This window comes from Cygnus atratus, chromosome 19 (genome assembly GCF_013377495.2).
Source record: "Cygnus atratus isolate AKBS03 ecotype Queensland, Australia chromosome 19, CAtr_DNAZoo_HiC_assembly, whole genome shotgun sequence".
NCBI lineage: Eukaryota > Metazoa > Chordata > Aves > Anseriformes > Anatidae > Cygnus > Cygnus atratus.
In genome coordinates, this window is record NC_066380.1 from 2,815,749 (window position 1) to 2,828,962 (window position 13,214).

Sequence of the window (13,214 nt, forward strand, 5' to 3'; positions counted from 1 at the left end):
GGGCATTTGGGTGTCCTTAAGCAAAAACTCAAATTGATGTTTTGGGAAACTTTGCAGTTGATAATGAAGTGGTTTGGCCAGAACTCAGCACCACCACCATCAGCACCCTCAAAATTGTCCTGCAGGTAAAAAGCCTACATTTCAAGTAGGAGGATCACCAGTAGATTGCTAAACGTGTTTCCTTTTCATGAGAAAATAAACCTCTTCTATATTCAATAGCAGTAAATTCATCTTTAATTTGCATACCCCTTGTTTCTTTCTTGCACTCCATACAAAACATCCTTTATGGCATTTCTTCTTGAAAAAAATAATACAATGGTTTTCTATACAAAATAATTTTCCTATTAGAGCATTCTCCTGGATTCCTTAACCATTCAGAGTGGGCGTACACGTGAACCGACAAATACTGCACAACCTGTCTTACAGCAGAACTCTGAGATTAATTACTAGGAGGTAATACCTTTGACAAATTACCATATTCAAGTGTGACACCTATTACATGCAACAAAGCTAAACCCACGTGCTTGTTTTCAGCCTTACTGGAGAAATGCCTGGGATTTCAGTTTCTTCCACCATGTTTCATTTATCAATATGGGAGACAACACATAAAATAAGAATATCAGTTCTTTGTCATCCTGAGGACATCAGATCCAAGTTTATATTGTAAAATAATATATAGCCTGTAGAAATATAAATGTGCTGTGCACTGGGAACATATAGGGCAGGGATACTTCCTGGGTATGTAGAAAAAGCAAGAGCTAACCCATCAGTGGCACTAATTAGCGCCCTCTGGTTAGAAAGGCCAACAGTGAATTGGGTTTCTCCCTCACCATTACAAAAAGCACCTTCAGAAGAAGGAAAACGTGCATCTGCAGGAGGCTGCACAGAAAGCCTATGCTTCACTGTCTCCCTGTAGCTATTTATGGAGAGGGAAGACTCCATCCAATGTCGCTACCAGTCAGATAATGCTCTGAGCGTTAAAATCAGCAAAAAAAAGCAGCAGGGCAAGGGACTACGACTTGGGAATTTTGGCACATTGGGTAGCTCATCTGTACCACATATAGCCTGATTCCTGCTCAGCTTACTTTCCCCTAATAGGGCTCACCACACTTTCCAAAGGTTGGTAATTTCCCATCCTTCACTTCCTTTCCCCGGGAAAAGCACAGTTATTAGCAGAAGAGAGAGACTTTCCCTCCACCAACTCCTTTAAAATTGCCCACAATCAAGCAAGGCTTACCATACTCAGAGCATAAACACTATAAAGATCGGCTTGCTTCAGGCAGCACAGCCGCCGAGCAAACGAGGAGAAACCACGCTGGTCTCGTTTGTGCTGCGCGCTCTCTCCCCTCCAGCTGGTTTATAACCCGCATCCCCCAGGGACTGAGCTCCTGCTGCCAGCGCGGCTCATTAGCATTGCTGGGGGAGCTGATCCACCCCTGCTCTGCCGCGGCGTATCAAGGTGGGTGGCTCCAGCCGGGAAGAGCTTCAGCTGCTCGCTTGCCATCTCAGGAGCAGCAAGAGAAGAGGATGGAAGAAATCAACAGGGTTTTTTTCCCCCGTTATCCTTGCAAATTCCAAACGGCCCCCAGCTCCGTTCTTGGGGCTCTATTTTCAGCCGTGGGCTAATTGGGAATGCGGCTGTATCTGCTTCCCTGTGCTTAGTTCTGCAGGGCCTCGTTTGCCCCGGTGCTGAGCGCTTAATATGCCCTGCCAGAATCGACTTAGAGCCAGGCCACTGCTCGAGGTCACTGCTGGGCTCGGGGCTGCACCACGACTGCTGGCCGTGCGAGGCCAAGAGCTGTCTTCTCCATCTCCCCTCAAACCCGGGAGTCCCAGCACATGCCACAAGGGTTTGGTTTTTTAAAGAAAGTTGTATCTTACTCAAAATTCACCAAGTGAAAAGAGATGTGGTCAGAAAGGCATCTCAAGTGTCCCGTGAATGAATGGATGAAGCCAGGGTAAAGTAACGTGAGGATGAAAAGAGGGAAGGGGCAGGCTCCTAACTCAGCCGCTGCTCTACCAGCTTCAAAATGCTTCTGTCCCTGTTACGAAATAGTCCCCCATGACAGTTTATCATGTATTCAACCTTTAGAAAGAGGGAGCTGAGTATTATTCTTAGCAATAGAACAGTCACCTCAGTGCAATTACCAACAACACGGGAGCGGTTTCCATAGCATACTGCAGCTATCAGTAATTACTTACATTCAGTTCTGCAACTCGTGAAGAATGTGCACTACGACAGACTTGTGCATTGGGGAACCACATGCAACGAGCGATATTTTTCATGTAAATAAAGAAAACCAATTAAGCACAGACAGCAGTACCCTATTTCCTTCATTCACTTGTATTATTCTAAAGGCAACGTGCATGTAGTTGAGCTGTGTTGCTGATGGGGTGCAATGCTAATTCAGCTTTCTTTCTTCTCCCTTTCTGTAAAATGCCCGATGTGCTTCAAGCGATGGCAGGGGAAGGGCCATCTCGAGCCTCCACCTGCCGTGCCACAATGCCAAGGTTTCCTCCTGCGGTGCCCAGCAAGACCCAGGGACTGGGGGCACACGAGGCAGGGGTGCTGGTGGCCCTGGTCCCTGCGGACAGGGCCTCTCCTCCCGCCTGCTGTGCTCCGCCTGAATTTAAAATAATACTTGTACTTAGCGCCTATCTTCGCAGTGCTGAACAAACATTAATTAATGACTTTATTGCCTGGGGGAGACGGCAGAGGGAGGGGTGACAAGCCCTTGCCCGTGTGTCTCTGGAGGCCGGAGCGCCTGCTGCCAGCTGCCAGGCGTGCGGGGCTCCCTCACCCAGCTCGCCGTTATCGGCAGCACGTCCTGCTCGAGCAGCGAGGGCAGAGGATTTAGGTGCCTGCTTTAATAGCAGGTATTTTAAAAAATAAACCATGTTAGAGATAAAGTCCCAGGACTAGTTTTAGGAGGATGGGGCAATGCCATTTACAGCCCAACAGGTTTTCCAGACAGACTTTGATAAGCAGAGACCTGGTCCCATATTCATCATATTTATTAAATCCTTATTAGCAGTTGTATTTGGGTAGCATTCAGACAGCAATCAATTTTGCTGGGAACTGTTGCTTTGCTTTACCCAGATGATTTATTTTAAAACACATTTTTTCTCCCGAGGACACTTTTGAAAAGTAAAACTCCATTTACTGCAAATGTGTAACTGTGCAAAGATACAGACGTATCTCCAACTTTTTCACCGCTACTTAAACATTACTGGAAAGCAATGAACAACTGAAAGGCAGAATAAATTATTAAAAAAAAATAATAATAACTACACTGCCTCCCAGCCCTGCTGCTGGCTGTGCTCCACAAGGCGAAGCCATGAGCATGACTGGGCCCAGCGAACGCCGGCACCGAGCGCTGGTGGCCTCGCTTCAGGACACGACGCGGAACCACCCCCACAAGAGGAGAGCCTGGTGGAGAACGCACCCACGTGCTCCAGCACCGTCTGAGCTGGGCAGGGTCCCGCAGCACCCATCACCCCTCCCGCGGGCTGGGGCAGAGCCCCCCACCGGGTGACTTTGGGTTTGTTTTCACCAGCGGTGCCGCATCACCAGCGGCCTGCTCGTCCCCAAACCCTGCTCTCATCAGCACCCAGAAGCAACCGCAACACCGGACTCCCACCGCCTGGCACCCACCCGGGGCCACGCCAGCTCCCACGCAAGCCCTGGCGTTCCTCCCCAGCTCCCAGCGCAGCCGAGCTGGGTCCCACAGCCAAGGCAGCGCACTCGAGGCACCGCCGAGGAGGCAGGTCCCCTCCTCAGGGGATGAACAATTTTTGTCCAGGTTGCTGCCATGCCACAGCCACGAGGTCGGGGCACGCCTTGGGGATGACATAGCGGTGACAAAGCTGCCAACGCTCACAACGCAGCAGCGCTGGGGGCTTCCCAATGCATTGAGTCATTCTGCCCTAGTATTTTTAACTTCTGCTGTTTTGACAGGACCCTGCTCCTGGTTCACGGCCGGCTTGCAGAGCCCCTTCCCGCGGCCAGCACCTCACCGCCAGCCCCGTGCCGCAGCCGAGCTCCTCACCTGGCAGCCCCGGCCCCTCTCATCCCGCCTCGAGTCGTGCCAAAACAAACACTAAAATCGCCTCACGCCCTTGGGTCCCTGCCAGCTTGCACATGTTGCACTTTAATGCTCTTAAATCTGTAGCCAGAGAACTACGTTAACACGCAAACCAGTCACAGCGATTGGAACGTCTCAATCCTGCTTATCCAGGTCCTATTTGCAACGAAAAACTTTACGACTGTGAAACTCCAGCACTGAGCAGGAAACAAAGCCAGGGCAGCACCGGCAGCAGAGCTGAGGCCAGCACCACTGGGCAGGGGCTGGGGGCCCCGCAGGGCTGCCGACAGCCTGGGGTGCACATCCCGTCCCTCCCCGCTGCCAAGCCTAGCACGCAGGGGAGACACCCAGAGCAAGGTAGTGCCTTTGATCACGTACAAAGGATTTAGCACACGCCAGGGGTTATGGAGACAGACTTCCTACCGGGTGCAGCGTGGCTCTGAGCAGGCAGGGATGGGTCCAAGCACGGGGTGCGTGACCCCGCCGTCCCCACTGCACGGTGCCGCTGACCCCGGCCATCAGGCACCGGTGGCACCCCCACGGACCCCGCGCAGACCCCAGACCCATTCCATCCCTCTCTGCTCCCCCTGAGAGCAGCCTGTACACCCCCGGCTCTGGGGATTTGGGGCACGAGACCCCCTGGGGCTGCCAGGAGCACACGGAGAGGGTCGCGCTGCGAAGGACACCCCGCATTCCTGGGGTGCATGCGTGCAGCTGCCCGCCCCACCAGGAGAGCCACGCGGATGCTGTAAGACCCCACCAGAAGCCCCCCCAGACAGCTAAATCCCTGGCAGTGCTGACTTACCGGTGCTGTTTGCCAGCATCCTCACAGCCGTGGGGGTTTGGGGGGGCTCTGGGCGGCAGCCAGCGGCGTGGGAGCCCATGGTGGGGCCGGGGGCTCAGCGCCGGGGGGCTCGGCCCCCTCTGCTCCCCAGGCAGGGCAGGGGCAGGGGCAGCACGGCCGCGCTCCCCAGCATCACCCCGCTCCCCAGCATCGCTGCCGTTGCCACAGAAACTGGGGGATGACTCAGGCGCTGCGCCGCTGACATCAGAAGCGACGAGGAAGGGGCTGGGGGGGCAGACGTTCCTCGGTCGGTTTTGCTCATTAAAGCCGGAACGCTTTGTCCAAGGAAAACATTCAGCCCCCCCCCCCTCCCCCCCGGGGGGTATCCTGGGGAACATCTGGTCCCTCAGGGTGCGGGGTTTGGTGATTTCCAGGAGGTCGGTGTAACGGGGATGGGGAGAGACCTGGAGCCCTCCACACGTTGGCTTTGCTCTGCCGAAAGCTGCCCGGCCCCACAGCCCCAGCGCAGGGGCTGGCACCGAGCAGCCCCCAGGGCATCAGAAAATAACCATGGGGAGGAAACCCACCTAGAAGCGGCTTTGCCTGGTGCCGGAGCACAGGGAAGGCGTTTGGGAGCCAGGGGCAGGGGGACGTGGCTCCGGCTGATGCCCTGACCCTGCCACGGCATGGGGACGAGGGCTGTTGGTGAACGGTGCTGAGCACTGCGTTGCTGGAGTGGTCCCAGCCGGAGGAGTAGGACATCAACTGTGCCGCCCGGCCCCATCACAGCCCAGTCTACGAGAGGCAGCTTCAGCCTCTTTTTTCTATAATCTTTGAATATGTTCTTGCAGTGGCTTTAAATAACCACCAAGCCAAATGACTTAAAGCTGGGGGGCCCGGGGCCACCCCTCCTGCTGCACCCCGAGCGCCGTTTCACCCCGCAGTGGCCGTGCCCAGGACAAGGACTCAGAGGAGGCAGCAGAGCACGATCAGCTGCTCCCCTGATGTTTCATAGGACGGAGCTATTTTTGAAAAGCAGTAAATTAATGCACTTTTCCACTTCGTGCTTGAGCGCAGTGCCGAGACGTCCTGGTTGGGTACCAAACCGTTGTGCTGACTGCTGGCCAGCCAGCGGCCCAGGTTAGAAACTAGTTAAACTTAACTAGTAACATGGAAATTAGTTAAAATCAGGGAGAAATATTATCTGTGCATAGACACGGGAGAGCTTAGGCATCACCCCAGGCAAACACTCCGCATCTGGACAAAAACATGGGCATTTTGGTAGTGCCGTGCAGGGATTTGTTACGCAACGAAGCGCCGACGCTTCGTTATCTCCCGCTTACAGGCGTTGTTAGATCTAGCCCAGTATGACACACTGAAATATTTTTAGTGAGATGAGAGTCCCGCAGGAGATTCCTCGGTCAGTGAGAGTAGCGACTGATCCCAGAAATGCCACAGCCCCACGAACTCTGTCAAGAAAGAAACTCCCCAGTCGCCCGCAAAAGCAGCCCCAGGGCCAGCGCTGAGCCCTTGCCCCCAGCCATCTCCCGTGGGGCTCCGCGTGGCCCTGGCACAAGCCCAGGATCAGGGAACCGAACGCCCAGGGCTTTTATTTTTAGCACAGCAAGCTATAAATAGGGCCCGTGGTAACCCACGGAAATGTGATGGACTTGGGATCAGGAAGTGACGGCAGCGGGGAACCCCGGAGCTGCGGGACGGGGAGCGCCCTGTCCGGGCGGGCTGGAAGCAAACCATGCACAAATACACCCAAACGGGCAAAGAGGGCACCTCTGTGCAGAGCAGGGGCATGGTGGGATCATGCAGGGCACAGATTTCTTGGGGTTTTGTGCCTTTTTTTCCCCTCTCCTCGGAGAGCGTCTGCGGGTGGGAGCGAGGAGGAAGCCGAGCGCTGCCGTGCGCCGAGCAGCCCGTGATTCATCGCACGCAGCCTGGCAACAAGCTCGAGTACGGGGGGAAAACACAGATGGAAGGGGCCTGCTGTGATGGAGAGCCAGCAGCTCGGAAATTGGTGGCTGGTGGCCTTCTATGGGTAATTTAGAAGAGCCCAAACTATTTTCCTTTTCCTGCACATTGGGCGGAGGGGCCGTGCGGGGCTGGCAGCCTGCATCGCCTGGCTTGCAGCCGGCCTGGCTGCTGCCCCTCTGCCAAGACCATGCAGAAGGGAGCGAAAATCAGACCCTCGATGCCAAGAAATCCAGGGAGATGTCCCAAATGCTCATGGCCTTCGTGCAAGGTGGACAGACTGAGGAAGCTGTGCGCTGGCACGTCACAGCCAGCAGCTACAGCGCGGCACCGCGGGCTGCGCTCTTCTAAGGGCTGCTGCGTGCCACAGCGACAAGGATGAGCTGAATAATTCAACCAAATCCTGGGCGTGTGGGAGCTGCCGTGGGCACAAGACTGCCGGGCCTGCATTCCCTGCAGAGCAGCCCTTCGGCAGAGGGCACATGGAGGCTGGCTTTAACAGAAGTGTGGTTTATGCCCAGGCTACAGCTCATAAAAGCCACGTAACCGCACCATGCATAAGCGCCACAAGTCTTCCATGAATAATTTCTTCAGGACGCCCTGCTCACACCCGTGCAGCACAACCAGAACAGGGGGAACAATCAAGCAGCGCTTGCCAAGCGCGAGGAGCAAAGCTTCGGCAGCCGCTGCCTGCGGCAGGCACGGAGCCCTCGCCTTTAACCAGCTCGACCAGCCCAGCGCTCCCACGTACTGCGTCCCAACGTGCTCCTTGTGCAACCACCGGTGGCCTCATCAGCCCGGCTGCATTTCACAAACCCTGTTGGAGATCGCAGCTCTTCCCCGTGACAGCCCCGGGAAGCGGCAGTACAGCGCCCTGGGTGCAGAATCCGTGCAGGACCCCGCACCAGAGCCACTCAGCCCAGGTCTGTCATCTGGGCACCGCTCCCCAGCTGGGCATCTAAGTTTACACCCGGGGTTTGAGGGCGCTGGGAAGGCGCTGGCCACCTCTCCAGGTTTATTTTGGTGCAGGACAGCTCGAGTTACTGACGTCCCTCCCCCACCTCCACAAGTGACAGATTCCCAGTGACACGGGACACCCAGGGCTGGCACTGCACTCTCAGGTCACCCCGCCTGGCAGTGTTACACCAACGCTGCTGTCGTGCACACACGCACGCCAGAGACCTGCCCGTTTCAAGCCATTTTCCAGGACCACGCTGCAGAAGCTACAGTTCAGCTGACAAGTGCAAGTCTTGCATTTCAAGTTCGGGTTTTGAGTTATGAGAACAAAAGAAAAAAAAGAATTAGCTCCATTAATTCTGCCCCAAACCTACCACCCCTGTAGCAAGACATCCTCAGCAGCTTCCACAGCCGCAGGTTCTTTTGGAAGACTCCCCTCTTACAGGAAGATCACTACGAAATAGCAGGATCAGGCGCAGAACAAGTTACCAGATTGCTGCATCCTATGCAGAGGGGGCTGCAGCCCTGATCTGACCGCGTTGGGCTGCCAGGCTGTCAGAGCTCACACGGGCAGCAGCTGCTGCCTCCTTCTGTTCCTGCTGGAAGCCAGAGCAGGCAGGTATGCTCGAGGAGCCAGCTAGGTAGTTCTACACCGTTCTGCTGCTTCCTGAGGGTTAGTGCTCCTGCTGACCTTCAGTTCATGGGAGAAGAGCGTGTGCATGGAAGGAATAACCCAGGAGACTGAACAGCTTGCTGGGAGAAGCTACGGCAACCAGCCCCTGAGGAAATTGGAACAACTCTTGCCACACCGATTCTGTTGGTGCTGGCAAGGCGAGACATTACTAACGAGTTGGATTCCCACAGCCAAGTGCAGCCTGTACTTACCTGTCCTTTGTAGTGCAGGCTGAGGCTTTGATGGGAGCTGGAGGTAACGCTCGGGCCACGGCAGCAGGAGCCTTCCCCTTTATCGCTGGGGATGTCATGCAGGTGACACCTCTCTGTGCTGAAGGCACGCAGCTCATCTCCTGCAAACACTGTGCCAATTACAGCCCATCTCGTCGCTGAGATAACCGGCACTTTTTAATTTTGTAAGGTGTGGATTTCTGCCTAGACCTGCTGTACCAGTTTCGGTACACAAGTACCATTATCTAATGATATACCACAAGCTGCTCGCAGAGTTTTATTTGCTTTTGTTTTAATTTAAATCACTGGAGAGAGGGACTCTGAAGTGTCCTGCAGCCTGCTGCTAATTTGTGCACTGAAGGAAATTTAAGTCAGTGGCCACCTGGCACCAAGAGAATACCTGCATTTAATAACACTGCATTCGAAACCTGCACCGAATAGCAAGGACTTAGATGCCTCATGCTGTAATCCTCCATCTTTCACAGGATATAATGAAAAGATATAGTGAAAATTATTCTGAGCTCCTCACAAGTGGCTGGAACATGCGCTAAACAAACAGGCTGCTGGCAGGTGCTCTCCCTTGCCCTGAAAATTGTGTAAAAATGCTAATAACCCCACCTTATTCTTCGGAGAAAAAACCTCACACATTTACACTCTTAATCAGTTGCCTCCAAGGCAACCACAAACACGTGGGCAAAGCTCAGAGGAGCTTCCGAGTTCATTGCCAGAGCCAGCAGCAGCACTGCTGCTACATAAGCGAGAACAGCGTTTTGGTACAGTCGTGTGCAAGTTGCTGCATCCCACCACAGTGCCAGCTGCTGTTTGCTCAAACTATTTTCCTTAATGAGAGTTCCCTTACTGAGAAAGGGAATTCCAATTTATCAGTCAACGCATTCAAGACAAATCCTTCTTGAATAGCATCAGTCCACCACACGGGATCACTAAAATCTCGTTTCATGTCGCCCTTGCGATGAATCCTACCAATGCAACTTTGTTCTGGGAGAAATAGTTTCTGGAGAAATAGTTTCCAGCTGCAAAAGCAGTAATTGAACCAGGATTTGCTCCTGAAGTTCTGTTATAGCTGATCAATAACCCTAGAAAATACCATTTCTTGACAAACAACTCCAGCAGTCTCCAGGTGCAAGGAACCCGACTCCAAATTGTTCATAAACCTTTGCTGCTTCTGAAAATGATGTTTCGGAACACCTTGTAATAAATCAAAAAAACTTTATTTTTAAGATATATTATAAATTTACAGCATACAACATCAGTGTCTTTAGTGTGTATGTGTGAGCAGGCTTAAAGACTCAGCATTCATTCTAGTCTCGCTTGTGGGGATGCTTTCTCCACATGCTAAAGGTACGCAACAGTTCCAACCTGAATGGGTCTGGCTTTGCTAACGACCTCAATAACTTCTAGGGGCATGTTTCAGTAGACAACAGTGACTGTTTAGAAGGATAACAAATCGGTAGCACCTCTTACTTGCTGCCTGGAGGGCTCCTGTATCAAAGCAAAGCCTGCTGGTCTCCCCAGCCAGGAAGAAGTCATTGACCCACGCGAACGTGTCCAGAATGAACGCTGAATTCACAGGCTCAGTGATGTCTGCCCTAGTTAAGCTTCATAAAAGTAACATTACATCTTAGAAACAGCTGTGCATGCCACACATCAGTGTCAGCTCCATATAAAAATTATCGTATGCTGTACCTAATTATTTTATACACAGGTGAAATGAAAAACGTTAAGTCAGTACCTTGCAATATAATTTTACCGGTGCTACCTTGTGGTAAGTGCTGGATAGCAAATCATTCTTGTACAGTTCATTAACTATGATAAAAATATGCAAATTAAAAATCTCTATAGGCCCCTGTTACCTGCTGTAACAAAGACACTGTTTTGCGGGGCTTTGTTTAAAACATGATCCAATTTCTTCCCTCTCCCCAGAGCATGATATAAAACTATATCCAAATTCAGAAAGAATTTAATACATTTATTGAAGTTCACATGCTGCAAACAGGATCTGCATTGAAGATCTTTAAATCTAGGGCAAGAGGTCCTTAAAAAAATTTGTAGTTATACCCAGATGTTAGGATGTAGATGAACACAACCACCACGACAACACATTCATGTAGACATAAAGTACACTGCTTGCTTTTTCCTCTGCAGGAACATTGGGGTTGCAACCCTGGCCAAGCTCACCAAACTGTCCTAACTCTGACAAGGGCCAAGACAAATGCTTCAGAAAAATAACCGGCCCCAGAGAGGACAGTCAGTGGCTTGCTTATGCCTCAAAGCATAACAAGTTACAGTTGAATGGAAATACCCAGCTGCAAGTGCTGCTCTTCTGCCAGTTAATAAAAATGCCACTTATTAAAAGTAGAAAAATGGGCTATTACCTTAGATGAAACACTCACTATCCTGTGCACAATACGTTAGGAAAATTACTGCTGAAGTTGAGATCCCTGGGAACCTCTCCTCTCTCTTCTACAGGCAACATTTGCTGACAGTGTCACAATACATTCATTTGGTGCAATGCTTATTTAAACAACTTTCAAAATACATTAAAGATCCTCAGCCCGTGAATCATCACGTGGAAAAAAAACCAGTCCCAACTAAAAAGGATTTCAATAACCACTTAAGCATTTCTTGGATATGAAGATCAATCTCCAAAAGACAAGCTTGGTTCCAGGACAGCGAGGAACGAAATGGGGGTCAAGGTTCTGGGACACATCTGTGACAAAGGCTGCGAGCAGCCAAGAAGCAGCAATTAGCTGCAGGCTTCAGAGTTCTTGCAGGAACAAACCTCACACTTCCCCAGAAGAGCAGAAGTGCAATGACTGCTTTAGAAACAGTGCAAGTTAATTTTCCAGCTGCATGGAGAACAGAAGCGTCCTTGAAATGGTGTAAAGATCAGTGAACTGTGAAGGGGCTGGGTAATCTTGTGTGACCACGTCCATATGATGATGCAGCAATCTTAAAGGAAGACTCATGCCACTGCTCTCACGGAGAAAAAAGACTGGCAGATTCTTTGGACTGTACCTAACACAAGAGGTTTATCAGGAGCGTTATGCTAGCTTGGTCTCAAAGGTCAAGACCAACCAAGGTCCAAGCTGCAAAGTGGCCACTGGCATTTTTTCCAAATACATCCTTTTAAATGCATCCCCCTACAGAGTATAAACATGAAGCCCTGAGAACAAACTTCCATATAGTACATTTCTATTAAAAATATCAGTGTTTTGATGACAAAATTATAAATTACATATATTTAAATAAATAGCTAGCTTTCAAGAGTCATGTAATATCAAAAGGCAGAAGATTGTCTTTATTAATGTATGGGGCAAAGAGCTAAAACTATAAGAAACAGACACTGCGCTGTAAGAGCCACCTAGCACCCCACTTCCTTGATTCCTTATTTTTCCTTGATTTCGCAGGCTTCCAAATATTCCCTTGACCATGTTATAAGACACTTAAGCATGACATGTCTTTGCTAGTCTTAACTTGAACACCAGAGACAAGCACAGGACCTGAACCTGTAAATCCTTATTCCTCACAAAATTAGCTTTTTTTTAAAAAAAATTATTTTTAACAAAAGCTTCTATTCCAAATTGCTTAGGGACCTCTCACTGGCTTGCAGACCAGATCCACCAGTCCTCTAGCCTTCAGCCACAGAATAGAACAATTTGCCCCCAGGCAGCACTCCTACCACATACGCTGTGCCTGGAGACCTACCTATGCACGCTGACTAAACAGCAGTGATCCTTCAGTATTTTGCAGGTTTTGTAAAAATTGCTACAGTCGATACTTTTGCAAGCACAATGGACTTAGCTTCCCCCAACCCACCTTTAAATGATGAAGCAGCAATACGCCCACACGTTGCAAGGACACACAGCTCCCTAAGCCCTCTACTATTTCGTACTCATAGGACAACACTGATGACTTGGTCAATTCCTCAGAGGGTTTGTTTAACCTAAAGGGTAGTTGTTTCTTCTAGATCAACTCTTACGCCTTGCTGTGAACACCACACCTCATAAGTTTTGGCCTCTTTCAGGGACTGCCCAGTGGAAGCTTAAGTTCTCACAAGACAAGCAGCCATACCAAGCAACAAGCTGGTTTGGCAGATTGGAAGAACGCGCGCACCAACACTTCAGCTGTGTAACTGCCAAGCTCTGAAATGAGAAAAGCCAGAAACAACCACATTCTCAAGCCTTCGAGCATTTTAAAGATGCAGTATTCCTTTATCTGTAGAGTTTCTAACTGTTGCTACAACGTTAGGTCACGTTGTTGAAGCTGGGTATCCTTACTTTTGTCTCTTATGTGCGCGCCTCATTTTACTCATGCTTTCTTCCTTATAAGATGGTCAGTGGCACTGACCCTGTTCTGACATACCAAGGGAGGCAGCTCTGATGGCCTTTATCACCCCTACCGAACTGACACTGAAAGAACCTGCTCAGTAGCAGCTCCTGGCAGCACCACGCTGCAGAAATGCACAAGCAGCAAACTTCCAC